At 36.1% G+C, this 27,066-nt stretch overlaps 1 protein-coding gene across 1 annotated transcript in view; it reads left to right on the forward strand.

The window, feature by feature from the left end:
* The first annotated feature begins 289 nt into the window (after positions 1-289).
* Positions 290-27,066, forward strand: part of CDH10 (cadherin 10) — a 169,029-nt gene continuing 142,252 nt past the window's right edge. The window contains exon 1 of the mRNA XM_081523424.1: positions 290-677. The gene's annotated coding sequence lies outside the window, so the exon portion shown is untranslated. The remainder of the gene's footprint in view (positions 678-27,066) is intronic.

The following is a 27,066-nucleotide window of genomic DNA, read 5'->3' on the forward strand; positions in this document are numbered from 1 at the left end:
CTCTGGTAACGATTCAGATCTGGTTGCAATTTGACTCGGCACTCGCTTCACGGATTTCGGCGGTCTGGAGTTAAGGATGGTGCAGGAATATATATGTCAGATGAAGAAGAAGTATCTATTAAAAAAGAATTGCAAGAAGCAGTCCCGTTCTTGAGATTGCATTACGGACACAGCCGGATTAGATCGGGCTGATTACCTTAGCCTTGAAACAGAGAGTCTTTCTGCCCTGCGGGGGAGGGGACGCCTTTCACCGAAGCCCTCCTCTCGGATGCGCCCTCCCCTCGCATTCACTTGCAAATCGCTGTGTGCGAGCAAAAGCCAGCACTTCCCAGTCTCCAACCTTCCCATGGCGAGTGCTGCAGCCCTATCAGCAGAACCTTTCTCTCCGAGTGAGGAAGGGTTTTCCCCCCTCCTTCCTTTTCTTTTCTTTTCTTCCCCCCTTAATCAGAAGCACTGAATGAAAGCCAATCAGAGAGAACTCGCTCCCCGGTTTCTTCGGTTCCCTGCCGTCCAGAGTTAAAAGTGATGCTGAGAGAAAGCTTGAGTTAGATTGAAGTAGAATCAGTGATAGGAAATAACAGCCGAAAACAAACCAATAAAGGGGATCTAGTAACAATTTCTCCAGGGTTATTTTGGCTGGAACCAACTTCGGTTATCCAGAAGCTGATAAAAAAAAGGTAGGAAGACTTCATCTCTCTCTCTCTCTTTTTTTTTCTAACTCCCTTAAGGTCTCTTATTTTCTTTCCCTGGGGGAAAATGTTTGTTTTTAAGTTGTATTCAGCCGTTATTTTCAAATAATTATCTTTAATACGTAAAAAAATTGCTAAGCATAGAACTATATATTGTATTCTAGAAACCACTGCTTTGAATAGCTGAAGAGGTAATGTGAAACTGGGTAAATTACATATTAGGCTCCACAGTGGGTCATGTTGTTAGAGTTTGTGAATTCATTCACTCTGATCAAATGCTAAAAATATATTATGGAGGGTAATTTGTTATGCTCATGCTTGTTCATCTTAATGTTAAAAATCCCTTGAAGAGAACACTGTAGCTTTGAACTCTATCATCGAACATTACTTTGCATTCCATATGAATGGATCCCCTCTGCACTTATTTATAGTCATAGTTCATTGTAGGTTCAATATAAGGGGAAATGACGGGCAGAAGACAGATTCCTTGAACCAGTCAATGGTCACTAAGCATCTCCATAAATAAGAAAGATTGGCATTTATCAGAAATAGAATAGGCATAATTCCTAGATTCGCATTTTGTGTCTGAGTCAGAAGTGTGAGAGAGGAAAGATGAAGAGGGGAGATGAAATGCATGTAGTCAGCAGTTGCAGCATTTATTGTCTCTGCTGCAATAAAATCCATATTTTATGTGGTGTTAAATTAATGCAGCACATTGCAAGACTAAATGCATGTCCTCAACAAGTAACTATTGATAGCACTGTAAGTATGGGCAAAAGCAATAGTCCGAAAGTGTTTTCATGCCAATGCAATAAAAACCTACCATCTCCTTATCATTAAAAAGAGGAGTCTACAGGTGCAAAGACAAACATCAATTTAAAATTGACCTCTCATCTTTAGCTTCCAAAAAACAGATCTATTTCCTGTAATTGTGGTTCTTCATTCCAGTAAAAGCTTCTATTATCCGAAACTGCACATGTCTTACTCTCAGCTGTTCGGAGATGCATGTTTTCTTTCTTTCTTTTTTTTTGTTGTTGTTGTTGTTTTCTTGAAAGATCTATATTAAAAATAGTCTGTCCCTCTGACGCTGACAACTGATAAACCTCAATGTATATGTTAGTAGACTTTCTCCCTCCGCAGCGTCTTCTTCTGGTTCCTCCTTTAAAATGTAACTACAAGAGCTTCTCTGTGGTGAATAACACTTGGCAAGAGTGTGCTCATTTTTTAGGTCTGGTATGGTGAGGATTTTTAATTAGTAGAACTTTCATGAAAACATTATGTCACTGACAAGAGCTCTAGATTCATTTTTAGTTAAAGTGATGAAGAAAATAGGAAGAGGGCTGTATCATAAAGAAAGAGGTAAATGATAAGTTGTATAGCTAATCTTCTTGCTCCCTCCTTACCGCATAGTAAAGGTGGCACGTTTGTATTCAATGTGTAATGCATAAGGAAATAGTGATTTATTGGAGTGGGGGTGGACTGTGGAGCAAAGGCATTGGAGAGTGCTCCGATCTAAGCAGAGTGTGTTTGTGGCTTAGGGACACAACAAATACAGATCCATTCTGATCATGAAAACATAAAGAAATGCTTCTTTCATTTGCTTTCACTTTAAAAAAAATTTTTTTTGATGTGTTTTTAAAGTATGAGTCAATGTCTGCTTTCATTAAATCAGGTACTTCTTTGGTTTCAAATACTTGCTGCTAACAAATTGACTTCCCTGGTGAATGCGTATGTCTTTTCTGACTCCAATCAAAGAATAGAATTCCATGCACTTAGATGCCTGAAAAGGGGGGGGAAAGAGAGAGAAACCCCAGGGATTTGGGAAAGGAGCACGTAATCTGTATGACATCCACATATGCATGTATATGTGTGAGGTCAGTGGTCAAATTGCTTGATTCCTGATTAATACTTCAGGTGATAGTCCTAGCTGTTTATAAAACCTAGCTGTTTGTTGATAAGAACGGTACTATACAGGTAACAAATTTAGTATTATACCGTTATATTTTCACCTACACTAAGATTTTTCTAAAAGAAAAAAAAGGATAGAAAAATGACTTTCTATCTAGAGAGATATTCATTACTGGCACAATATTAAGAAAGTTAGTGTATTGGAAAGAGGCTTCTTTTTTTCTTGAAAAAAAGAGTGTTTGAGACTGAAACAGTTAATTCCAGCTGTGTGAACTCTGTTCAGAGTCTAGAATGCATTTTTTGATCTTCATTTAATATCACATGTAAACAAATGACTGAGGCAAAGTGTGTATTATCTGGGGGATTCTGGGCATATGACTTATTTCATGTTTCTTAACCTACTTTGCAGCAAGTGATAAACCAGTGCTTCTGGAATATGTCATTTTTATACCAAATCATTCCGCTAGGCTGCAGCACAGGAACAGCATTCACCCTAATGATGCTGAATCAGCAGCAAAGTGAACCATATTTTTAAGTTTTACTGTTGGTAATAGCATTGCATAGTAAGCAATTAATACAAAGAAGAGCTGTAAAACCAACTACCTCTTGTCTAGCCCTTGGGTTTCAAAAGCATTGTCCATAATTTTGTCTTTTTTCTGCCATGCAAATTACTTTCTAATACTGTTGCCACATGAAGAAGTACTCATAAAATACTGAAACAACAAAGTATTAAGTAGAGAAATATACAACTGATTCATGCCAATCATAAGTTATTGTACGCAGCTGTTTGGTCTCTAGGTTCCAAGTCTATTTTTGAAAACTCTACTTTTGATTAACCCAGAATCATATCTGGAATAGTGATTCAGAAAAATGATTTCACTCACCATATTATGTTTAACAGTTGTGTCTGAAATAGGCTGAAGTTAAAACTCAAGTAGCAAGAAAGGTGCCCTTATTCTAGTTAGGCTTATACTGAGCAATGGTAGTGTAGATTAGGCCTTGTATTAAGTGTGTGGTCCCTATTATGAATATTTTGAAAAAAAATTCTGAGTCCAAAGAGTAGCTTATGAATTCATAATTGAGAAATGAAAGTTAGCATAAAAATAATTTTCCTTTTCTTCACACAGTGAGTCCATGAAGAAAATTTTATTTTTTCATAATTGCAATAACCTAAAATAGGCAGATAGGAAAAAAAAACCCTGAATTTAAGCATTTTAAAATCTTCCTTTTTCCCCCCCCTAATTAAAGGATTTGAACTATGTCTACAGAATAGTGGTATAACAGCCCATGCTTTTACATCTAGTAATATTCAACACTCAAAATTACAGATTTTTTTATCACACATCTGAATGAAAAAATTTCAATCAACAAGGAGCGTCTGTTTTCTAAGATAACAGTATCAGCTCGGGGTCACCTCTTTCCTCTTCTATTATCCTACAGCAGCTTCACCTCACTTGATGTTTCAGTATGAGACCTCAGCCTTTTTGTAATCCGGTTGTGCTGTCTTTCATAAGGGTATCTAAAACCAATGAGGCCATTTTTGCTTTTGCCATACCTTCTTTGTCAACCTAACTCAAGAGGCAGACATTGTAAGAAAATCACATCTATCACATTAAAAGACGTATATTTCTGGGAATGCATTATTTTAATGTCATATTAGCATTGATTGGTCAAAATAATGTTTCAGCATAACTTCTACTTAACTCTTTATTATCAGTGCAACTTCTCACAAAAAAAAGTAACTTGATTCTTTTTTTTTGTTAAAGAATAAAGGTGCTTTGTTTTCACCAAAGTCTTTTTACTTTTATCCTATGTCTCTCTTGCCATACATGTGATTTTCTCTATATCACTAAGACACATTTGTTAAATATTACCATACTGGTGATGGATTTAAAGAAAGGGAAAGCTGAAAGTTGAATAAGAATGAGTAATAGCATTACATTTTATGATATAAAGTGTAACATTCCTTGAGAATAATGACTGTGGGAGGCTGAAGTGCCTTCATATAGCAATCCCTTATAATAGAGGGAATATATCCTTGGAGAGTTTGTCAGTAGCAGTATAAGCACTTCCTCAAACCATGTGATCTCAATGTTAACCACCCCCTGCTTTTGTCGTATTAGGAAGCAGCCTTGATACTACATACTCTATATGATGCAGAAATATAAAGTTTAACAGCACTTTCAGTTTCAGGACAGGATTAAGCAATAGGCTATCTGGGATAATATAACAACATTGCTTCACAACAGGAAATTCAGTATTAAAGGATGTGTCAAAGCATTTCAGAGCCTTACTGATCTCTCTTCTCCATTCCCGCCCGCATCACCTCCTTCTCTCTCTCCCATTTCTTCTCCCTTCCTCAATTTATGACCATTACAAACATCTTTGAATGAGTTTTCTCTAGAGCTTTTTTTTAATATTATCTTATTGTGTATGATTTCTGTAAATCTTGTGATTTTTATGGTCAGTATTCTATCATCTGCCACATTATGCATTGGATTTATTATATTATCCTTTGCATTATACCATAAAGTATATGTTCAGTTGACTAGAGCGTGTCCTTTCAAATGAAAGCAACTTTTATAAACATTATAACACCTAGGCGTTTAAGGAATTGAAATTGGCACCAATGTAGTTTACTGCAGTAGCAAGCAAAGTATGGGAATTCAACATTTATTAATGAAATGACTTCTCCAACGTATCAGAATGTGGAATGCATAGGTGTGAGTTACTATACTCAGTGCATCAGCTATTGATTGAGAATCTTTGTTGATTTACTGGAACGGAGGATATTGAAACAGTTTGAAAGAGACCTGATTTTAAACGTAAATTAAACATCAATTGCATGTTTTCAGAAAGCAGTCTTTCATTAGATATTTGGTTCTTCTTTGTTGCAAAATACAGATATTACCAGGGTGTAATGTAAAAATGTAAGCTGATTTAAAAATGAGCAAATGTCTATTCTAGATATTGTAAAGAATTACCATTGTTCCTACTTCTTTCCAGTTGAAAGTCTGGGAACAAAAACCATAACAATAATGAAGATCTTCCCTGGTAGCTCAGCTGGTAAAGAATCAGCTTGCAATGCAGGAGACCCCGGTTCGATTTCTGGGTAGGGAAGATCTGCTGGAGAAGGGATAGGCTACCCACTCCAATATTCTTGGGCTTCCCTGGGCTCAGCTGGTAAAGAATCTGCCTGTAATGTGGGAGACCTGGATTTGATCCCTGGGTTGAGAAGATACCCTGTAGAAGGGAATGGCTACCCACTCCAGTATTCTGGCCTGGAGAATTCCATGGACCAGTCCATGGGGTTGCAAACAGTTGGACACAACTGAGTGACTGATCAAGTTAAGCAGATCATGTAGGGGATTTAAATAATCAGTAAGCTGAATAAAGTAAGTGTTTTGACTTGGGTTATTCTAGTAATTCTCTGCTATGTTCACATGGTATTTATAAACACAAGAATTGAAGTTGAATTTTGGCATGGTTATTTGAGTAGATCAAAGGCTATCAATGTATTTGTCTAGGCTACTGAGTGCATTTTGGCTTAATGCTAGTATCATCAGTTTAAAAAAATGTGACTAATTCTCCTCTCTTTTGTGACTCAACTCCTAATAAAATCAACTTAAGTCAACTCCATTTGATACCCATTGTAACTTCTGGGATTTTTCAAAGGAAATGTAAAGAATGTTTCCATAACTCTTGGGTCAGACTTCAAATTTAGACGAAATACCATAGTGTTTCTTGATAATTTGACTTCTTAGCACCAGGTTGAAATGAATAGCCTCATATATAGGTTGACTTGAAAGCATTTGAACTATCTGAGGACTTGAATGGTTTTGTGTATACCATGCAAATCTAAGTGTGCCGCTCAGTGGCATTTGTCCCTTTACGGCCCCGTGGACTAGAGCCCGCCAGGCTCCTTTGTCCATAGGATTTTCCAGGCAAGAATATTGGAGTGGGTTGCCATTTCCTTCTCCAAATCTGAGTGTATAGTATATTAATTAATTATTTTATTTAAAATATTTGGTTTAAATAGACCAGACATTGAGATTTATGATCTCAAACTTGCTGGTTTCAATATATTACTAATAAAATAAAAACTATGAATTGCATATTCTTTTCATACTAACAGTGATATTTATTTGCTTTAGCAGTGACACAAAGAAAAGGTACCATTGGGATAAAATCAGGTGTATATCAACTTACATCATCAAACTGAGTACACAATGACTATTAGCCTAGTCAAATATATTTTGTTTTGCTTCTTTCTGAAGCATTCTAAATTGGAGGTTGTTCCTGTTCTGTAGCCTTGGTGCCAGAGTGACTTTTTAATGTGTAGTCTCGGAGAGTGAAAATCAGAAAGGTACACATTTATTCTGTCTGCATCTAGCTTCCTAAATTTGAATAAAATCCTTTCCCAGTGAATAAGTACCTATGGAAACTCTTTATTGCTTCATCCACTCCCTTCAACAAGGCTTCAGTTAGTCTTTTGGAGATTTGTTGAACATTGAATGCCAGCTCCAGGCAAATATTAATACTTAGAAGTACCCTTTTCTATTTCCTTTTTTTCCCATTTATTTATTTTTTCCTGATTGAGTGAAGAATGGAGATTTTCTATAGAATTTCTATATTTTAACCTACTCACCAAGTTTTTGGATAGATGTGTTTTAAAGAGAACTATGTTTTTCTAAGATTCTCTTATGCCTTTTAAAATATGCTCTAATTTTTCAGTATTTACTAACTAGATAGTTCTATATAAGACACAAGTGTTCACTTTTAATACTAAAAAAATTACTTACTGGGGAAATGAAATGTCCCTAATATCTAAGTTAAGAAACATGATTTATTGGCTAGACTTAGAGCTGGATTGTCCTTCATAAGAGTATCTGAACAAGGTAGATAAAAAAACATGTTTTCTTTTTTACAACGAAACTGTGTCAGTGTTAGGTATATGACCTCTCTTGGACATTCAGTCTAGTGGAGATGTGAAGTTAGAGAAATGGCAACCACAATCTTGACTTCAGAGCAAAGACATTAAATCACAACTTTATAGGTAAGGCTTGGATCCAACCAGTTTCTAGGTAGATTCAAGACGAAAAAAGTGTGAATGATAAAAGCCTTATCTCCTCTAGAAGCAAACTGAAGCACACATATAAAGCACTGCCCCCCCAAAAAAATTCTTAAGAGAAATGTTCAATTGTTAATAGTGTTAACAAGCTAAATTATGATAATGAAAAATTCACAATCATTAATTTAACTGTGTTTTGATTTTAAGCTATCATATATACTTAAAATATGACATTCTTATACATGTATAACATTTTTCTTTTGTATTTTACTCAATAAATTTAAATGATCACCTGGGTATCTAAACAATCACTTGCTCAATCTTTTTCTTAGCTTCTAAGTAACTGTTTTCATTTTGGGGGAAGTTCTATCAGCCATTCCCTTAGTGCCACACCCAGAGGCTAAATCTAATATAAATTTTGTGCCTGAGGAAAAGAGGTTTTAATGTGAGATGTTCACAATAAATATCATATGATTTATAATAGAAATATCAGTATTTATGTTCCAGTGTGTCAATTATCATGGAAAAGTAGTAAATTAGCAGAATGTCATGGGGCAGTTACCTATTCCTCCACCTAACACAGATTCTTTAGCTTTGATTTTCTTTAATGCAAACTACCTAATAAACTTCTCAGTATCTTATTTAATTAATTATTTCATTTTTCTAGTCACTGTTCTTTAAGTGTCTACCATGAGCCAGACTGTGCCAGCAGCCAGAGATATAAGATTGAAGAGAGAGAAAGACGAAACAAAACTTTTTTTGCAGTGAGGTGACTGTGCTGATGGTTCAGATGGTAAAGACTCCATCTGCAATGCTAGGAGACCTGAGTTTGATCCCTGGGTGGGGAAGATCCCCTGGAGAAGGGCATCTCAATCCACTCCAGTATTCTTACCTAGAGAATCCCAGGGATAGAAGAGCCTGGCAGGGTACAGTCCATGGGGTCGCAAAGAGTCAGACATGACAGAGGGACTGATACTTTCACTTTCATTGAATAACTACTCATATTATTTGGTATTATATTCTAGCTTTGATTAATATAAGAATGATGAGTATCAGTTACTTTTCAGATGATAATATGAGGCTCTAATCTCATTTACTTTTTTAAGCCATATTATTGTATTCAAGGCCACATGACATCATTCAGGAAACTATCAAAATGAATAAGTAGATTAGTCCAAGATACATTTTTGAGGTTTGACAGAAAACAGCAAAATTCTGTAAAGCAATGTAAAGCAATTATCCTTCAATAAAAAATTAATTAATTAAAAAAAAATGCATTTTTGTGTAGTCTCAGGTTCAGTCAGCTGAGGCCCAAGGGTGGGTTCTAGTTGGAGCTTCAGTTAGGGGCAGCCATGGCGGATGGTGACCCATGTTTGAGCTTTATGTGTGCAATAAGCCAATTGTCGTCTTGCAGCAAGGCCTCAAATTTGAGACTAACTTTCCAATCCCAGACAAGAAGCCTCAGTGAAAAGCCAGCATATCTGAAAACCAGGTAAATCCTGAAATTATATTGCTAAAAATTCTTAGGAAAAAAAAAGTGTCCACACCCCCCACAAACAATTAAAGTATTCACTACATAGAAGCCACTGAGTTTCAAAGTTGGTCACTCTGTCAAAAAGTTTGTTCTGTATAATATTGTTTAATAGAGAGATAACACAATCATAAGGCTATATGCCAGAAGCACTGAGATTGCTTTTCTTAATAAATATAGTAATTCTTACCTAAATATACTCACAAGAACTTTTGATGGATAAAAACGTGAAAGGTGGCACCCAACTGGGTTCAAATCCTGTGTCATTTACCCTGTATTTAATATTCCTGGTAGTTTTTCAGCTGTAAAGTGGGGTTAGTAATTGAACTTCTGTGATAGTACAGTTGTCATGATCATAAGAAACAATAACTCTAAAGTACTAACAATTCCTGTCACATAATAGGTGTTCTAGTGCTATGTATTATTATTACCTATTATTCTATTGGTATTATTATGACTTATTTGTAAATTTATGTGACCTATGCTTTTTCCTTAAGTATGTTTTACTTAACCGTAGTATGTGATGCAACTTGTATTTAACTTGTATCATGTAATGATAAATTTGTGTTTATGTTTAGGTGAAAGCTACATAGTGTTTTAAGTCTGATTTCATCACTGATTCTACTGCCAATATCATAAATTTCTCATTCCAAGTTTTATGTTTGTTTGTGAAATGGGAGTTTGAACCATATAATTTCCAAGGACACAGTTTATCTATTGTTCCAACTGGAAAGGGCTAATACAATCTATTGTTGAAACTGGAAAGGACTCAATATATTACTGTTAAAATGCTGTCATTCCGTAATGATTGTGAAAGTGTCGAGAGACTATAACCTGAAAACTTAAGCTACTACATTCTCAGAATCACATTCAGTTAACTGTGTGAACTAGGGAACTAATGGATACAAGTTTTGAAAATGATGTGAAGGACCTAAAAAGGGGACGGAGGAGGGAGAAAACCTTAGAAAGATGGACACTAAGTGTTGTGAGTTCCATAAGCCACATAAACTCACTCAGGTGAAACATGAACTGTTTCTGAATATACTGCAGTAATGGTTCCTTTCACAGATTCTCCTTCTTGAGGTCAGAGTAATGAAAATTAGAAGGAGAATGATGAACAGAGTCAGTGCATTGCAGAAATAATCCCATTAAAGTTTTGATACCTATAAATCTCAAGAATAGTTCTACAGTCTGTATTACAAGCTGAAAGGTCAGTGGATCAGAAAGTCTATATTACAAGCTGGAAAACTAGGTTCAGGAAACCTTGTGATAGAGACAATATCTGCTGCAAAATGTGAAAATTTTAACAGATTTTATGTACATAATTCATTTAATTCTTCACATTTAAGGATATATGAGAATCAATTAAAAATAACTAAAAAATATAAATAAAAATAACTTTTTTAGGCCTTTTGGTGATTCTATTTAATATGACTATTAAAAAGTCTCTGTAATAAAATAAAGAAATTAGGATATTAAGATTACAAAATATACACTTCTGTGAGTCCATAAGTTCCTCTCTCTTTAAAAGTTCATTTTAAAGGTCAAGAATTACATGACATTTTTTATTTTTCAGTTTTATTTATAATTAAAGATTAATTATGTTTACTTTAGAAATTAACATATTTAAAGAATAAACTTAGCACTTTAATCCACTCTCATGTGGAGGTTAGGTGAGTCATAATAGAAACTACTAAACCTAGCCAACAAATACAATTTTATGAACAAAGTAAAGATAATTCTCATTTTTTATCTTAGCTATATATTTAAGTTTATTACATATTTGTTTACTATTTAATCAAAGTCACAGTCTTCATATCATCTTCTTTAATGCTGTGGTCACTTAATAATTTTTTTGTCATGGCTTCACTATAATATTTGACTAAATGATTTAACTTTATGACTGATTGATTAGAATGGCTAATTTAAAATATTCTATTAATAAGATATACTTTATTTTATTTGATTTTCTAAAGGCATGCACATTAGACCCAAGGGCTAAACATTAGGCATTATTTTCTTTTAGTTGTAAATTTCTTTATGCAAGAGAAAAAGTTTATTAACTTGCATATGTATTTCTTTTTACTTAGTTGAGAATCAAGTGAGAATAAAAGTGTGCAAAACTATAGCAGAAATTAATTTTAAAGCCTAAGAAATGAAATGTCATACACGTATATAGACTAAATCGTTTCCTTTCAAAATCCATCAATTTCCTCAAGGTTTTCAGCCATTTGATGTGTTTTGAAAGACTGCATTTGAAAATAATATAAATTCTACCTCAAAACTTAATCAAAATGTTGAAATGAGTTTATGTTTCTGAAGTATTGACCCATTTTTAGGGTAAATTGCTGCTTATTATTTCTGGTAAAATTCTGTTCTCCTTTCAAGAGGTAAAACATACTTAGGTGTTTGGAGCCACCTTGTGGCTGTCTCATAGTATATTAGGGAAAGTTCCCTCTCCAGATTCTCTCCAACTGAAGGTTGCACTTGGGAGCATTGAAATCAACATTGTGAACTTATATTACGGGCTTTACAATAGCATTACAAATGGTTCTTGTTTAGGCTGATGCAGCTTCATATTTTACATGTCTACATGAATTACAAAAATATTGTTTTTCAAAAGTCTAACCAAAATATTTTAACCAACTCTTTTGAGGCAATATATAATTTTTAAACTAAAATATATTTTTACTGTGCAGCTGCAAGTCGACTCTAATGACTCCTTACACATTTCACATTCTCAAAGCAAAATTCCTTCCAGCATTCTTTGGTGTGCAACACAAAGAAACCAGGGGCCGTGTTATTGTGATTTTGCATTTTGTAAAACTTAAATGTAAATATTCAGCCTGCATGAGAAGCATGGGACTGCTGCCAGTATCCCCTGGTCATTGAATGTGTTTTTCAGGGGACTCACCGGAAATTCAGAGGGGCAAATTGTTAGCTCTCATTTTACATAAATGTTAGGATAATTTATCTTTTTCTAGGTTTTTTTGTAACCTAACACAGGAGAGCAGCGCCCATAGTTACTGCTTCTCTTATAATTTTACAAGGAAGTGCCTGAATTTAGAAATAAAACAATACTATTATTTGCTTGAAATTCAGAATAGTCACTTTTAGAGTTTTAAATCCAGAACTTTCATTGATTTCTTACATGGTCTTACTCTTTGCTATCTAATTTATTATCTGAGGTTAAAAATTTAAAAAAAAAATTGATTACTCATAGCAGTAGATGAGCAGAAGAAGTTCTCTAATTTATTGCTAAATCTATAGCTGTTTCTCCCTCTTTCTCCCTCCCTCCCTCTCTTCTATCTATCTGTCCATCTAGACATACCTGGTCACCATCCTAAACTATTACCATTCATCATCCTCATCATTAAAACCTTGGTAAGACTTCAGTTCCAAGACTGGACAAGAAAGAGCCTAGTCACACTTACAGGCTTCAGTGTGAAAAGCTCCTGAATTGCCTCTCTTTGGGGCACTGGGATGATTAACTGATTAACTTTATATGGATGGAGATTAATGGAAACTGAAGACAAATTGATAAAATAGCAAAATTCTTGGGAAGATTATCTGTATGTTCTGCGTTAAAGCCATGAGTTGTCCATCTTTATAAAGGAAATCATTTTCTCTATTTTGACCATGCTGGACTGCCTCTTAATGTAAAACAAGTGGTCAGAGCACATTTCTTATGCACAGCCCAACAGTCGGACTGAAAGCAAAGATTACTTTGCTTCCCATTAAACCACGTTCCCTCTGTCAACAAATGTGCTTCTACTCTAAGAGAAGAGATATTGCTGTTGATTTGCTTTATTCTCAAAAGACTGATATGGTTTTCATTCTATGCAATGGTTCACACTGTGTAATTTAAAAATACTAATATATAAAGTAGATATTTCAATTCAAAAGGGAGACAAAAATTGAAATGATATATTTAAGACATTAGAAATGTTTAAAGTTTAGAAGAAATCTTGTGATGATGTCATATTCATTCACATTTGATTTCTAGGTTGGGAAGATTCCCTAGAGGAAGAAATGGCAACTCACTCCAGTATTCTTGCCTGTAAAATCCCATGGACAGAGGAGCCTGGTCGGCTACAGTCCACGGGGTCGCAAAGAGTCAGACGTGACTTAGCAACTGGGCACAGTTTTTGCTTATGGCAAAGTCTTTTTTGCGAAATGAATAGTAAATGGATAATCATGGATATCAAAAGAAACATATAGAACTTTCTCCTCTGTTGAATAAGAACCAAGAATTAACCCAAGACACTATAGCCACATTTCTAAATTCCTTCTCAATTTTAGTCTAAAACAGAGCATATCTATGTACCCGAGATAATTTAGCCTCAAGTGATAAGGGAGATTTCCGTAATTAACCATCATCCTGAGACGATTTTTAAACCTCTTAAAATTTTCTTCACTGTCCTAGAGCTAAAAATTCATTGTCAATGATCTTGTCTCCTCCACCCCCAAATATACTTATTTGACAAATCTATTTAATTCTAACCGTATAACAAATATAAAGTTGGTGTTTTTAAAATTTCAACTCAATACTACAGGAGAGGTTAAAATTACATCTTTCCTTCACAATTCAACCATATTTTAGATTTCTTAATACATATTCCAGGGTTTGCTAGGAACTTTGAGAAACAGTTGTAAATCATATGATCCCTTCCTCAATGAGATGAAAATATTGTAGGAAAGAGCAACATTTAAAGGTTAATATGTTGTAAATTACTTCCTTGGTGGCTCAATTGTAAAGAATTCACCTGCAATGCAGGAGACACAGGAGAGACAGATTCAATCCTTGGATCGGGAAGATCTCCTGGAAGAGAAAATGGCAACCCACTCCACTATTCTTGCCTGGAGAATTCCATGGACGGAGGAGCCTGGTGGACTGTAAATTAGTGTTTTGGTTGTAGGATGGGTGAAATTTTAGGGGAATGTAGACAGGGGAACATGGAAATTTAATCCTGTGGGAGGCTTGAAAGGTGAAATTATTTCATTGCTTATTAAGAGATGAAATTAATGAAACAAGAAACATAACATTCTGCACATCCAAAGACCTCTTAACTGTTTTCTTTTTCCCTTCTGAAAGTGAAAGTATCAGTTGCTCAGTTGTGTCCAACTTTTTGCAACCCCATGGACTGTAGCCCACCAGGCTCCTCTGTCCATGGAATTTTCCAGGCAAGAACACTGGAGTGGGTAGCCGGAATGGGATCTTCCTAAAATATATTTTTCTTAATTTATTTTTCATATAAGTATTAATTCAATAATACTTATCAAGTTTCCATTGTGGAGAAGGAAGCATGTTTACAACCAAGATATGATGGAAAATAAGTCATATTCAGACTTTTTAACCTCTTTCTTCTGGTGTTTTACAGGAGACAATCAAAACAGAAGTTACAGTATAGCCTGGTACTGGCAAGGAACAGTGTCAGCACAGGGCACTGTGACGTTAAAGATGTGGGCATATGCCATTGTTTGAGTGCAAGAAAGGGCTCCTTCAGGGATGAGTTAAAGCTAAGCCCTTAGAGCTGTGACATTCTGTGTATGTGATCACTAGCTCAAAAATTCTTCTGCACAAGTCCATTTTGAAAGATATTGTTACCTAGTGGTAAATTGTTCTCACTCCAGAGTTGGGCAGATCTATGTGGAGTATTACTTTTGTCCCACTTGAGAATCTTGGCCAAAATATTTAATCTAGCTAAGCCTCAGTTTCCTTGTCTGAAAGATGGGATAAAGTGACTACTTCTTAAACATGCTGAAAGTATTAAATGTAACTATACTTAAGAAGCACTTAGTAGAATTGACAAAGAAAAGAAAAGACAACCTATGGAATGAGAGAAACTGTTTGTAAATGATGTGACTACCAAGGGGTTAATCTCCAAAATATACAAAAGCTCATACAACTCAGTATCAAAACAACAACAACAACAAAAAAAAAAAAAAAAAACAAAGAACAGAATATCTAAATAGACATTTCTCCAAAGAGGACATATAGATTGCCAAAAGGGACATGAAAAGATGTTCAACATACTACTTATTAGAGGAATGGCCATATATATTTTTAAATTTTTGCTGAATCATTTGAATGTGCACACCAGAAAAGTAATTGCAACTAGAAATTGCTATACTGTTTTTTATGTCTGAACCCATACACTAATTCTAAAATCAATTTTTAAAAATAAGTTTTCATAAATATATTTAAAATATATTCTTGAAGGCAGGTGCATTAAAGGGGACATTACTCATTTTGAAATATGCAGATTCTTATTGCATTCCTTTTTGACTCGTTTTATAGTCACTTATTAGAGAAGGAAATGGCAACCCACTCCAGTATTCTTGCCTGGAGAGTCCCAGGGACGGAAGAGCCTGTTGGGCTGCCATCTATGGGGTCGCACCGAGTTGGACACGACTGAAGTGACTTAGCAGCAGCAGCATAGTCACTTATTGGTTTAAGCACATATGTACAGAGTTTTGTGTTGTATACTGAAATTAATACAGTAGACTAAGTAAAAATCATTGTTATTGATAAACAAAATGTCACAGGCTGTGAAATCTAGCTAAGCATTGAAATGATTCTAAACCAGTCTGTATTAGGATTCATTAGTATAAGTCAGAAAGCTGAAGTAATGGGGGAGAGGAAGTTGTTACTTGACCTTGGCTTGAGGGATGTATGTTGCTGTTGCTGTTAAGTCGCTTCAGTCGTGTCCGACTCTGTGCGACCCCATAGACGGCAGCCCACCAGGCTCCCCCGTCCCTGGGATTCTCCAGGCAAGAATACTGGAGTGGGTTGCCATTTCCTTCTCCAGTGCATGAAAGGGAAAAGTGAAAGTGAAGTCGCTCAGTCGTGTCCGACTCTTAGCGACCCCATGGACTGTAGCCTACCAGGCTCCTCCATCCATGGGATTTTCCAGGCAAGAGTACTGGAGTGGGGTGCCATTGCCTTCTCCGGAGGGATGTATAGAGTGTGTGTAAAGGGCAGGCATTACAGAACTTGTGCCTGTATGAGCAGCGGTAGAAACAAACGGGGGTATGGTTGGTCTCTGAGGAACCAACGTGGGTCTATGCTGAAGAACTAGATTTGTGAAGAAACTTATATATTGGGTGAAGGAGTTTACATATGATTTAAAAGTTCACTAAAAGACCCATTAACAGTTCATTTCAAAAGCTATTCTTTTACCATTAGCTCATTGGGATGAATAAGATTAACGACTGTTATTCTAGCATTTTATATGCCTCAAATGGTGGGGCTGATAAACATCCAAATGTTTCAGAGTCACCCAAAACCAGTTGTCTCCCCAAGGACAGCCAAGCTGAGAGTGCCAGTATAATCGTGCTGATAATACCATGTCTGATTCTGCCCATTCTCCAGCCCTAACAGTTTTTTCATGGTGCTCAGTTGCTCAATCATGTCTTACTCTTGGCAACCCCACAGACTGTAGCCTGCCAGGCTCCTCTGTCCATGGAATTTTCTAGGCAAGAATACTGGAGTGGGTTAGCATTTCCTCCTCCAGGGAATCTTCCCAACTCAAGGATCCTACTCACATCTCCTGCATCTCCTGAACTGGCAGGCAGATTCTTTACCACTGAGCTAATTTTCTCATATGTGCTCTCAAATACATATATGCTGTGAGTTATCATTTGATGTCTGCTATTGTCCTCCACTTGGTATATAGTTCCTCAAGGTTGATTGCTCTCTAACATTTTCTCCTACTGATAAAAATGTAATTTTCTCTGGTCTACGCTTGCTCATAATATTCTGATGGTCACACTAATGAATTAGCATCTTTGATGTATCAGATAGTTTTGTTTAAGTTCTCCTTTAATATAAGCTTATTTGTGTGATGGGATTATTTATATCAAACTCTGTTTTGTTTTGTTTTGTTTCCTGAGAAAACTTGTTCTTAGTCTCATAACTAATTATTGGCAAAATAGAAAATAGAACTTAAGTCTTAAGACTCCCATTCCTTTGTTATGATTACAAGGTTATGGGAATAATCAAATATGTCCTTACTTCAGAATGAAAGCCCAGAAAATATTAATACCTTAACCTTACCTTTTTTATAATTAACTGAAATAATACATGCAATACAATGTTATATGGTATACAGTACATACTCTTAATATAATAATTAAAGCTATCATTGTGATTTCACTAATAATGATTATTTGTAAGAGATGTTATGTTATTACAAAGTTTTAAAGCAAATGATTAAATATTGATAATACCCATAATATAGATAACTGTCATTTACTGAGAACTTAATAAATGCTGTACAATGTACAGAATAGTTTACATCTATTATTTCTTTAAATCACATGATAAAGGAAACAGGTAATCTTATAATCTCCATTTTATAAATGAGAGAACTGAGGCACAGAAAGTTTATATAACTTTCACAAATTACAAAGCTAGTGAGAGACCCAGAGTGCAGACTCTGAAAATACGGTCCCTGCTCTTCTATTCTTCACCTCTACCCCATATTTATGCAAGTCATGTGTGCATTCCTTCAAGGAGATGTATCACCTTTACTTCTACTCCTATTTTATTTTTTATAACATTTCTATTTATTAATGACTTAATTTTATTACTTCAAAAATATGTTTTTCAATAAGATAAGGTGGCACTCAGTTGTGTCCAATTATTTACCCCAGTTCAATTCCTGGGTCGGGAAGATCTGCTGGAGAAGGGATACTACCCACTTCAGTATTCTTGGGCTTCCCTGGTGGCTCAGCAGGTAAAGAATCTGCCCGCAATGCAGGAGACCTGGGTTTGATCCCTGAGTTGGGAAGATCCTCTGGAGAAGGGAAAGGCTACCCACTCCAGTATTCTGGCCTGGAGAATTCCACTGATTGTATAGTCCATGGGGTTGCAAAGAGTCAGACACAGCTAAGAGACTTTCACTTCACTTCACTTCAAGGTGGCGCTAGTGGTAAAGAAGCTGCCTACCAATAAAGGAGACATAAGAGATGCAGGAGATGTGAGTATGATCCCTGGGTTGGGAAGATCCCCTGGAGAAGGGAATGGCAACCCATGCCAGTATTCTTGCCTGGAGAAACCCATGGACAGTTAGAGCCTGGCAGGTAGCAAAGAGTGGGACACGATTGAAGCACGATTTGTATGCACATGGCCTAAAAATAAGTAGGGTTTAGGATGTAAAATATTGATACAACAAATGTGCTGTATTTTAAGCACTGTTCTAATAACATGTGCAATTGAGTTGTCAAAATTTGTGGATGATAAAAACTTGCCTTGTAGGTAGGAAAAAGTTCACTAAAACAACTTAATTACTCAAAATAACCATAGCTTACAATGTAGCCATAAATTTCTTAGTGGATTTTTACAGCATTCTCTTAGCATTATTTAGCAATTTTTTTTAAAATGCTTCCTCTTGGAGAAATAAGGCATATAATGATGTTTTTTAATTGCATAAGGTATTTTTTCAAGTATACATAGGAAATAGTCACAGCAATTGCTTTTGTGTCTAAGAGAGGTAAGGGATTCATATGTTGATAGAGAACTGTTTTCATTGTATACACATAATTTCATTAGAAAATATTATCATAAAAGTGGACTAATTTTGGAAAAAACAATTTAATTTAAAAAAAGATTGTCAGTTATCATGAATTGCATTGAGTATATGAAAAATGAAAGATTCCAAACTCTAAGAATTGTTTTTATAGCATAAGTTGATCTATTCATTGTCTCTATATAAAGTAAAATAAAACAATGAAAAACTAGCAAGTGCTTATTTATGCAGATACTAGTCACTGAGTTTTAGTAACTGAAGAGAATAGTTATTATGGTAAAAGCATTCAGTAATATTTGTTACCCACATGGCTTAATCATAAGATTTTATGTATTTATTTTAAATCATTCTGATAAAACCATGTTAAAGCTGTGACATGAACCAGTTTTTCTCAAGCCTGATGCAGGTTATATGAATTTGAAAGCTGTGAGATTTCATATGATAATTGAATATAGTTCATATAATAATATATTTAAGGTGAATAACTATCTTATAAGAAATATTCATGTTGTTTCAGTATCCAGTTTTCTGTTGTGATCATTGTTGCTTTCATATTATTTTTACGTTTCTAAAAAAAGAGCATGTAGAAATATTTTATATCTTATAGAGTTTTGCCAAATGAACTTCAAACAATATTGCAATGAGTTATATGAAATTTATTTGAAAATTTTGCCACCTAAAGAAAACTGAACCAAGAGGTTACTTCACTGTATGTGTATTAATCTCTAAAGAATTTTTGTTTTAATTCTGATGCCATATCCACTTATCAAGCACTTAGTTTTGGTGAACCAAAAGTATCTGTTACCTAAAACTATATTAATTTGAATGCTATTAGTTTTGAGAGTTTTGATTACACTTATTTATTTTTTATGTTGTATTATAGACACAAATTATCATTTTATGAAAAATGTGTGTAAGCTCTTATGCTTAGTTTACACATGTTCCAGTATCATTAGTCTACAAATCATTCACATCAGTGAAGCAGCAAGTATCATGATACAAGAACAAGATTCAACATAAATGCCCTTGATAAATTTGAGGTGATATTTCAATACTTGGAAAATGTCTCCATTAAAAAATTACTGAGACAAAGTAATACATAATGATGGTATTTTATTCTGCAGATGAAATTTAACATTTAAAAATGTGATGGAACGCATGGTATAAAAGAACTTGATAGATTCCTAATAGCGAGAGACTAAGATGCTTCAAAACAAATCTCTCTGTGTACCAAAATCTAGAATGTCTCTTTGGTTGAGATACCCTTTGGTACATTTTCATGTCTGTGAAATTTGTGAATATATGTGTGTATATATATATACACACATACATACACACATCGCATGTTTGTAATGCTCATTTGGAAATTTTACCTTGGCTGCAGAAAATTAATTTATTCAACAGCCATTGAGTCCTTGTTATGTGTAGAACATGGTGCCCCATCCACTCTTACTATTTAGCCCATGTTACTAAGACACTTGGTTCTTTAATTTCAGGGTGAAAATGTTCAAGCTCAATCACTTCAAATATAACTATGGAACAAGGATAGCCCTGTGCTGTGGCAAAGATAAAAGCCATATTAATGGCATATTGGGCCACTTCCCTTGAATAGTCTAAAATTGATTTATTGTATGTTTTTTATCTAAAGCTTTTATGAACCTATTATATTCTCAGCCTGTGTTACTTCCATGAGCACTCCACCTAATAAATAAAATAGTATGACACTTTCCATTATTTGTCCTAAATTTATCTCTTTTAAACTTCAAAGAGTGCCCTCAGACCTAGTATAACTGAAGTGTGTAGAGAGCTTGACTTTCACACTATCCACCTTCTTCATGATTTAATAGATGTCAGAGTTTCCAGATTGAAGATTCTAATCATTGCAGTCTTCCTATACAGAGTGGTTCCATTTCTTTAATGATAGTTCAGTTGTCTTTCTGTGAGCATTTTCTAGTTTCTTTGTATTTCTTTGAAGTAATGCAGTCAGCATTGTGTGAGAACATTCAAGCAAGTGGTTCATAGAAGCTCATAATAGGAGGAGTAAGCCTTTCAGAGCATGTGCCCTGATCCTGCCCTTTTCATCAATCAAGGACACTTTAACACTTATATTAATAACTCTTGAGTTCATTTTGCTTTCAACAAAAATTGGGCATTTAGAAGAGATGACTTCTAAGTTCCTTTCCAAATCTGAAATCTCAGAAATGAAATTACAAAATTATAATTTTTTAAAAAGAAGAAATAACTTTTGGATGTAGATAATACAACAAAGAATACAATGAACTGATTTAGACTTTGCCTTCCTGTAGTGGATAATATGGAAATACTAACACAATTTTGTATACTGACATAAGAACTTCATACCTCAGTTATCACCACAGTGGTGGTATTATTTAGTTGCCAAGTTGTGTCCAACTCTTAACTGAAAGAGGAGAGTGAAAAAGTTGGCTTAAAACTCAACATTCAGAAAACTAAGATCATGGCATCCGGTCCCATCACTTCATGGCAAATAGATGGAGAAAACAGTGGAAACAGTGGCAGACTTTATTTTTTTTTTTTGGTTCCAAAATCACTGCAGATGGTGACTGCAGCCGTGAAATTAAAAGACGCTTACTCCTTGGGAGAAAAGTTATGACCAACCTAGACAGCATATTAAAAAGCAGAGACATTACTTTGCCAACAAAGCTCCATCTAGTCAAGGCTATGGTTTTTCCAGTAGTCAAGTATGGATGTGAGAGTTGGACTATAAAGAAAGCTGAGTGCCGAAGAATTGATGCTTTTGAACTGTGGCGTTGGAGAAGACTCTTAAGAGTCCCTTGGACAGCAAGGAGATCCAATCCGTCCATCCTAAAGGAAATCAATCCTGAATATTCATTGGAAGGACTGACGCTGAAGCTGAAACTCCAATACTTTGGCCACCTGATGTAAAGAGCTGACTTATTTGAAAAGACCCAGATGCTGGGAAAGATTGAAGGTGAGAGGAGAAGGGGACGACAGAGGATGAGATGGTGAGATGGCATCACCGATTCAATGGACATGAGTTTGAGTAAACTCCGGGAGTTGGTGATGGACAGGGAGGCCTGGCGTGCTGCGGTTCATGGGATCTCAAAGAGTTGGACACGACTGAGTGACTGAACTGAACTGAACTGTGTCCAACTCGTTTGTGACCCCGTAGACGGTAGCCCGCCAGGCTCCTCTGTCTATGGGATTTCCTAGACAAGAATACTGGAGTGGGTTGCTATCTCCTTCTCCAGGGGATCTTCTCTACCCAGGGATCGAACCTGAGTCTCCTGCACTGGCAGGCAGATTCTTTCCCACTGAGCCACCAGGGAGGCCAGGTTACTACTGTACCTCGTCCTTAATGTGTCACCTCATCATAGCTGTCTTTAAATGCCTCAGACAATTTATGTTTTCCTTTCCCATTGCTTATGTTGTTTTCTCACTATATGATTAAATAATCTTAGCAATATTTGATATTTTTATTGATCCATTTAAATATTGATTGAAGCAATGGAAAAAATCCATATATAAATTAAACTAAAATCTATAATTTTATGGACTTTACATTTTAAAATTAGGTTCAGACTATCCAAACCTGAATAACAAAAATATTTAATATGGCTGATTATAATTAATGCTGTGGAGGAAACAATGCAGAGAAGCTGGTATTGTTTGATCAAAAGTGATTTATTTCTTAACGATAGGATTCTGCTTCTTTATGACTGGGTTTTTGTCTCTTACTAAACCTTGGGGCACCTAGTGAGTTCTTTAAAAATCGGTTGCTGTATGGTTATCTCTCTACATCCTGTTTTTTTCCTTCTAGTTGCTCCTGTACTTTGATAGTGAAGAAATCTTACAGAAATGTATTTCTGAGAAAAAAAAAAGGAAAGAAGATTTTCATTCTCACTAGATAAGGTACAATTCAGAAAATGCAAAAAAAAAATAGTTTTGAGTGATACATTTTTCATTTTCATCACTGATATAGTTGACAGTTGGGTGAAGGAAAAAAAAAACGACATGAGCCGCGAGACAAATCTCTAAAAACACATATGCGGTTATTTAAAAGTACAGCTCACCCTGCAATTGCCTTTGGAATTCAGCGTTGCCTTCTGCTTGCTTTGTTGTTGATAGCTTTCCTTTTCCGCAAGGTAAGAGATACTCTGACCAGAGGGTTGTTTCCTCTCATAAATATTTTTGTTCACATGATGCTTAAACGCTGTTGAAAAGCTCCTGTCAGACCTGCAAATCTCTGTTTGGGGTTTTCTGATTCTCTGTTGCTAATTTTGCATCATTTTCCATTCATGTAGCTCCGAGGAGATAGAAAAGAGAATTTCTCTGATTGTTTAAATTATTTCTGATTTGAAAGAAATATCTTACTATAAGAATGCTCAACGATGGTTCTCTTTCAAAATTTGTTATGCAATTTACACGTTTTGAACTGTCACTGCACATTTGTTCTGTTGTATATTGTTATTACCTTTTCTCCTCATGGCATGGCATATTTTATATGCAATCATCAGACACTTTCATGCTCAAGTGGTCGTTAGCTGTGTGCTCTCCAGCTGTTCAAAACTGTTAAATAAAACTAGTCCTCCCGTCAGGAGTGTGCGTGGCTGCCTTCGCTGCGTCTTTAGGAACCACTGGCTGGGGGCTGGCTGTGAATGAACACATGCTGCCCGGAGCCAGTCGCTGTGTTCTCAGTCCTGTACCTGCTTCCTGTGTGACACAAAGGAAAGGTGAAATAATACTCATTTCTGGCTGAGGCATATCATTTTCTTTCCTTCTTCATGTCCATACACTTGACATTGTAAGCGCTGCACACTGTGAAGCTATCTCTCTTTTTTTTATGTCCTCAAACGTGCTGGAGCTAAGGTCAAATAGGCAAGTCGCTTAACTTTATTTGGCTCAGAATCCTCTTTTTGAACTCAAAGAATTGAACTGGATGATTTCTGTATTTTTTTTTTTTGAGTTTTACAAAATGAAATGATTGTAAGCAAATATTTTATTTGAAAAATATGAGGGTAAAATATAAACCTGACATTAGAGGGATTTGTTTTCCCCCAACTACTTGTATTTTTTTTTTTTTTTTGGTCATTAAAATACAGGAATCAGTGTTTGGTGTCTCATGAATATTGAGAGATGCCATACTCACACCTCCAATAAATGCTTATTCTGTACTAAAATTTAAAGACCTGGGAACCTAAAGAAGAGTTATACAGAGTCTGTGTCCAAAAGTTGATGTTGCCAGATTTAAAGTCATCATGATTATCACTGTCAAACTGGCAAAGATTTGGAATGGTAATCCATTCTCTAATCAGAAACTAGAGTTATTTGGCTAAAGCACATTTCCTGATTCTGCACATTCTCATCCATCCTAATTTATTCCAAATTTTGCACCTGACTAGAACACATCCTTTGGTATCAATAGAGCTAATGGATCTGATGTAGCTTATCTAGATGAATGTTCCTTCTTTCTTCATACTCCTATCCACTGCCTCCTGGCAAATTCTGACAGCCCCCTTATGATGAGGGTCTTCTTAACCCACCATGTGTACTCTTGCCCACAACTTTCAGAAGCGGAATAAACTTGGTCATCAGTCATTCACCAAATCCCTGGAGGAGAACATGGCAACCCTCAGAGTGAAGAATGTATGTAAGCCTAATCTTTACCTTTGAAACAGAACTAGGAGTCTTTGTGACTAATTTATTTGATCCCTCTATGCTGTAGTTGGGGCTTCCCTGGTGACTAGACCGTAAAATATCTGTCTGCAATGCAGGAGATTGGGGTTCGATCCCTGGGTCAGGAAGATCCCCTGGAGAAGGGAATGGCACTCCAGTATTCTTGCCTGGAAAATCCTATGGACAGAGGAACCTAGTGGGCTTCAGTTCATAGGGTCGTGAAGAATTGAGCATGACTGAAGCGACTGAGCATGCATACATGCATTCACCAAATCAAGTGATATGTTTTGTCAAATGTCAGCTGTTGACTCCTAATTTTGAGTTTGTGCTGACATTTTCTGAAGTCTTCATCCTGACTCAGAAGTCAATTAGTCGCTCAGTTGTGTTCGACTCTTTGTGACCCCATAGACTGCAGCATGCCAAGCCTCCCTGTCCATCACCAACTCTTGGGGTTTACTCAAACTCATGTCCTTTGAGTTGGTGATGCCATCCAATCATCTAATCCTCTGTCATCCCATTCTCCTCCCACCTTCAATCTTTCCCAGCAGCGGGGTCTTTTCAAATGAGTCAGTTCTCCGCATGAGGTGGGCAAAGTATCGGAGTTTCAGCTTCAACATCAGTCCTTCCAATGAATATTCAGGACTGATTTCCTTTAGGATGGACTGGTTGGATCTCCTTGATGTCCAAGGGAATCTCAAGAGTTCTCCAACACCACAGTTCAAAAGCATCAATTCTTCGGTGCTCAGCTTTCTTTATAGCCCAACTCTCATATCCATACATGACTACTGGAAAAACCATAGCCTTGGCTAGACAGAACTTTGTTGGCAAAGTAATGTCTCTGCTTTTTTGTATGCTGTCTAGGTTGGTCATAGTTTTTCTCCCAAAGAGTAAGTGTCTTTTAATTTCATGGCTGCAGTCACCATCTGCAGTGATTTTGGAGCCCCCCAAAATAAAGTCTGCCACTGTTTTCACTGTTTCCCCATCTATTTTCCATGAAGTGATGGGACCAGATGCCATGATCTTAGTTTTCTGAATGTTGAGCTTTAAGCCAACTTTTTCACTCTCCTCTTTCATTTTCATCAAGAGGCTTTTAGTTCTTCTTTGCTTTCTGCCATAAGTGTGGTGTCATCTCTATAGTTGAGGTTATTGTATTTTTCCCAGCAATTTTGATTCCAGCTTGTGCTTCATCCAGTGCAGCATTTCTCACGATATACTCTGCATATAAGTTAAATAAGCAGTGTGACAATATACAGCTTTGACGTACTCTTTTCCCTATTTGGAGCCAGTCTGGTGTTCCATGTCCAGTTCTGACTGTTGCTTCCTGAGCTGCATACAGGTTTCTCAAGAGGCAGGTGAGCAAAATATTCCCATCTCTTTCAGAATTTTCCACAGTTTGTTGTGATCCACACAGTCAAAGGCTTTGGCATAGTCAATAAAGCAGAAATAGATGTTTTTCTGGAACTCTCTTGCTTTTTCGATGAGCCAGCGGATGTTGGCAATGTGATCTCTGGTTTCTCTGCCATTTCTAAAACCAGCTTGAATATCTGGAAGTTCACGGTTCATGTACTGTTGAAACCTGACATGGAAAATTTTGAGCATTACTTTACTAGTGTGTGAGAGGAGTGCAATTGTGTGGTAGTGACAGGTTGTTGCTGAACTACAAAAAGATGCCAGGATTCTTGGCCTCCAGAGGAGAAGAATTCAATCCTGGGCCAGAGATGAAGCTTGATCACTCGGAGCTTTTGTGTAATAAAGTTTTATTAAAATATAAAGGAGATAGAGAAAGCTTCTGACATAGACATCAGAAGGGGGCAGAAAGAGTACCCCCCTGCTAGTTTTTAACTGGATATTATATAGTCACTAGCAGTCTATTAATGCAAGAAAGGAATGTCTTAAAACTCAGAATGGCACCAGGCCCCTCATCCATAAGATATATTTTGGGATAATCTTGGCACCATATGAGTCATCCCGGGGCATAAAACGATTGACTTGAATTTTGTAGAAAGGCAGATTATCATACAAATAGTTTTGTTTACATAGATTAGGGGAACAATGTCTGAGTATAACATACTGGTTTGTCAAGTCCATTCTGAGCCATTAGAGTCTGGGGTAAATGCATAGTATATTAACATAGCTTAAGACAAACATTTTCATAAGATGAATGCATTGGTTAACTCAAGGCTTGGGAATAGTTAACTTCACGTGGAACCAGGTGTCATTATGGCAACCTAATGTTTTAAGAAAAACCTCGTTTTTAAATTTGTATAGAGAAGGGGAAAAAAAAAAATATATATATATATATTTAGATTCCCTGGAGGAGGTCATGGCAACCCACTCCAGTGTTCTTGCCTGGAGAATCCCATGGACAGGGAAGCCTGGAGGGCTACAGTCCATGGGGTCACAAAGAGTCGGACATGACTGACCGACTAAACACACACACACACACACACACACACACACACACACACACACACACACACACATATCACTAGTTTGTTTTCTCCCGCCTGGAGAATCCCATGGATAGAGAAGCCTGGAGGGCTACAGTCCATGGGGTCACAAAGAGTCGGACACGACTGACTGACTAAACACACACACACACACACACACACACATATGTCACTAGTTTGTTTTCTCCTGCCGCTTAAGAGAGAGATA

This window comes from Giraffa tippelskirchi, chromosome 8 (assembly GCF_054371585.1).
Source record: "Giraffa tippelskirchi isolate mGirTip1 chromosome 8, T2T-mGirTip1v1.2.pri, whole genome shotgun sequence".
In the NCBI taxonomy this organism is placed as follows: Eukaryota; Metazoa; Chordata; class Mammalia; order Artiodactyla; family Giraffidae; genus Giraffa; species Giraffa tippelskirchi.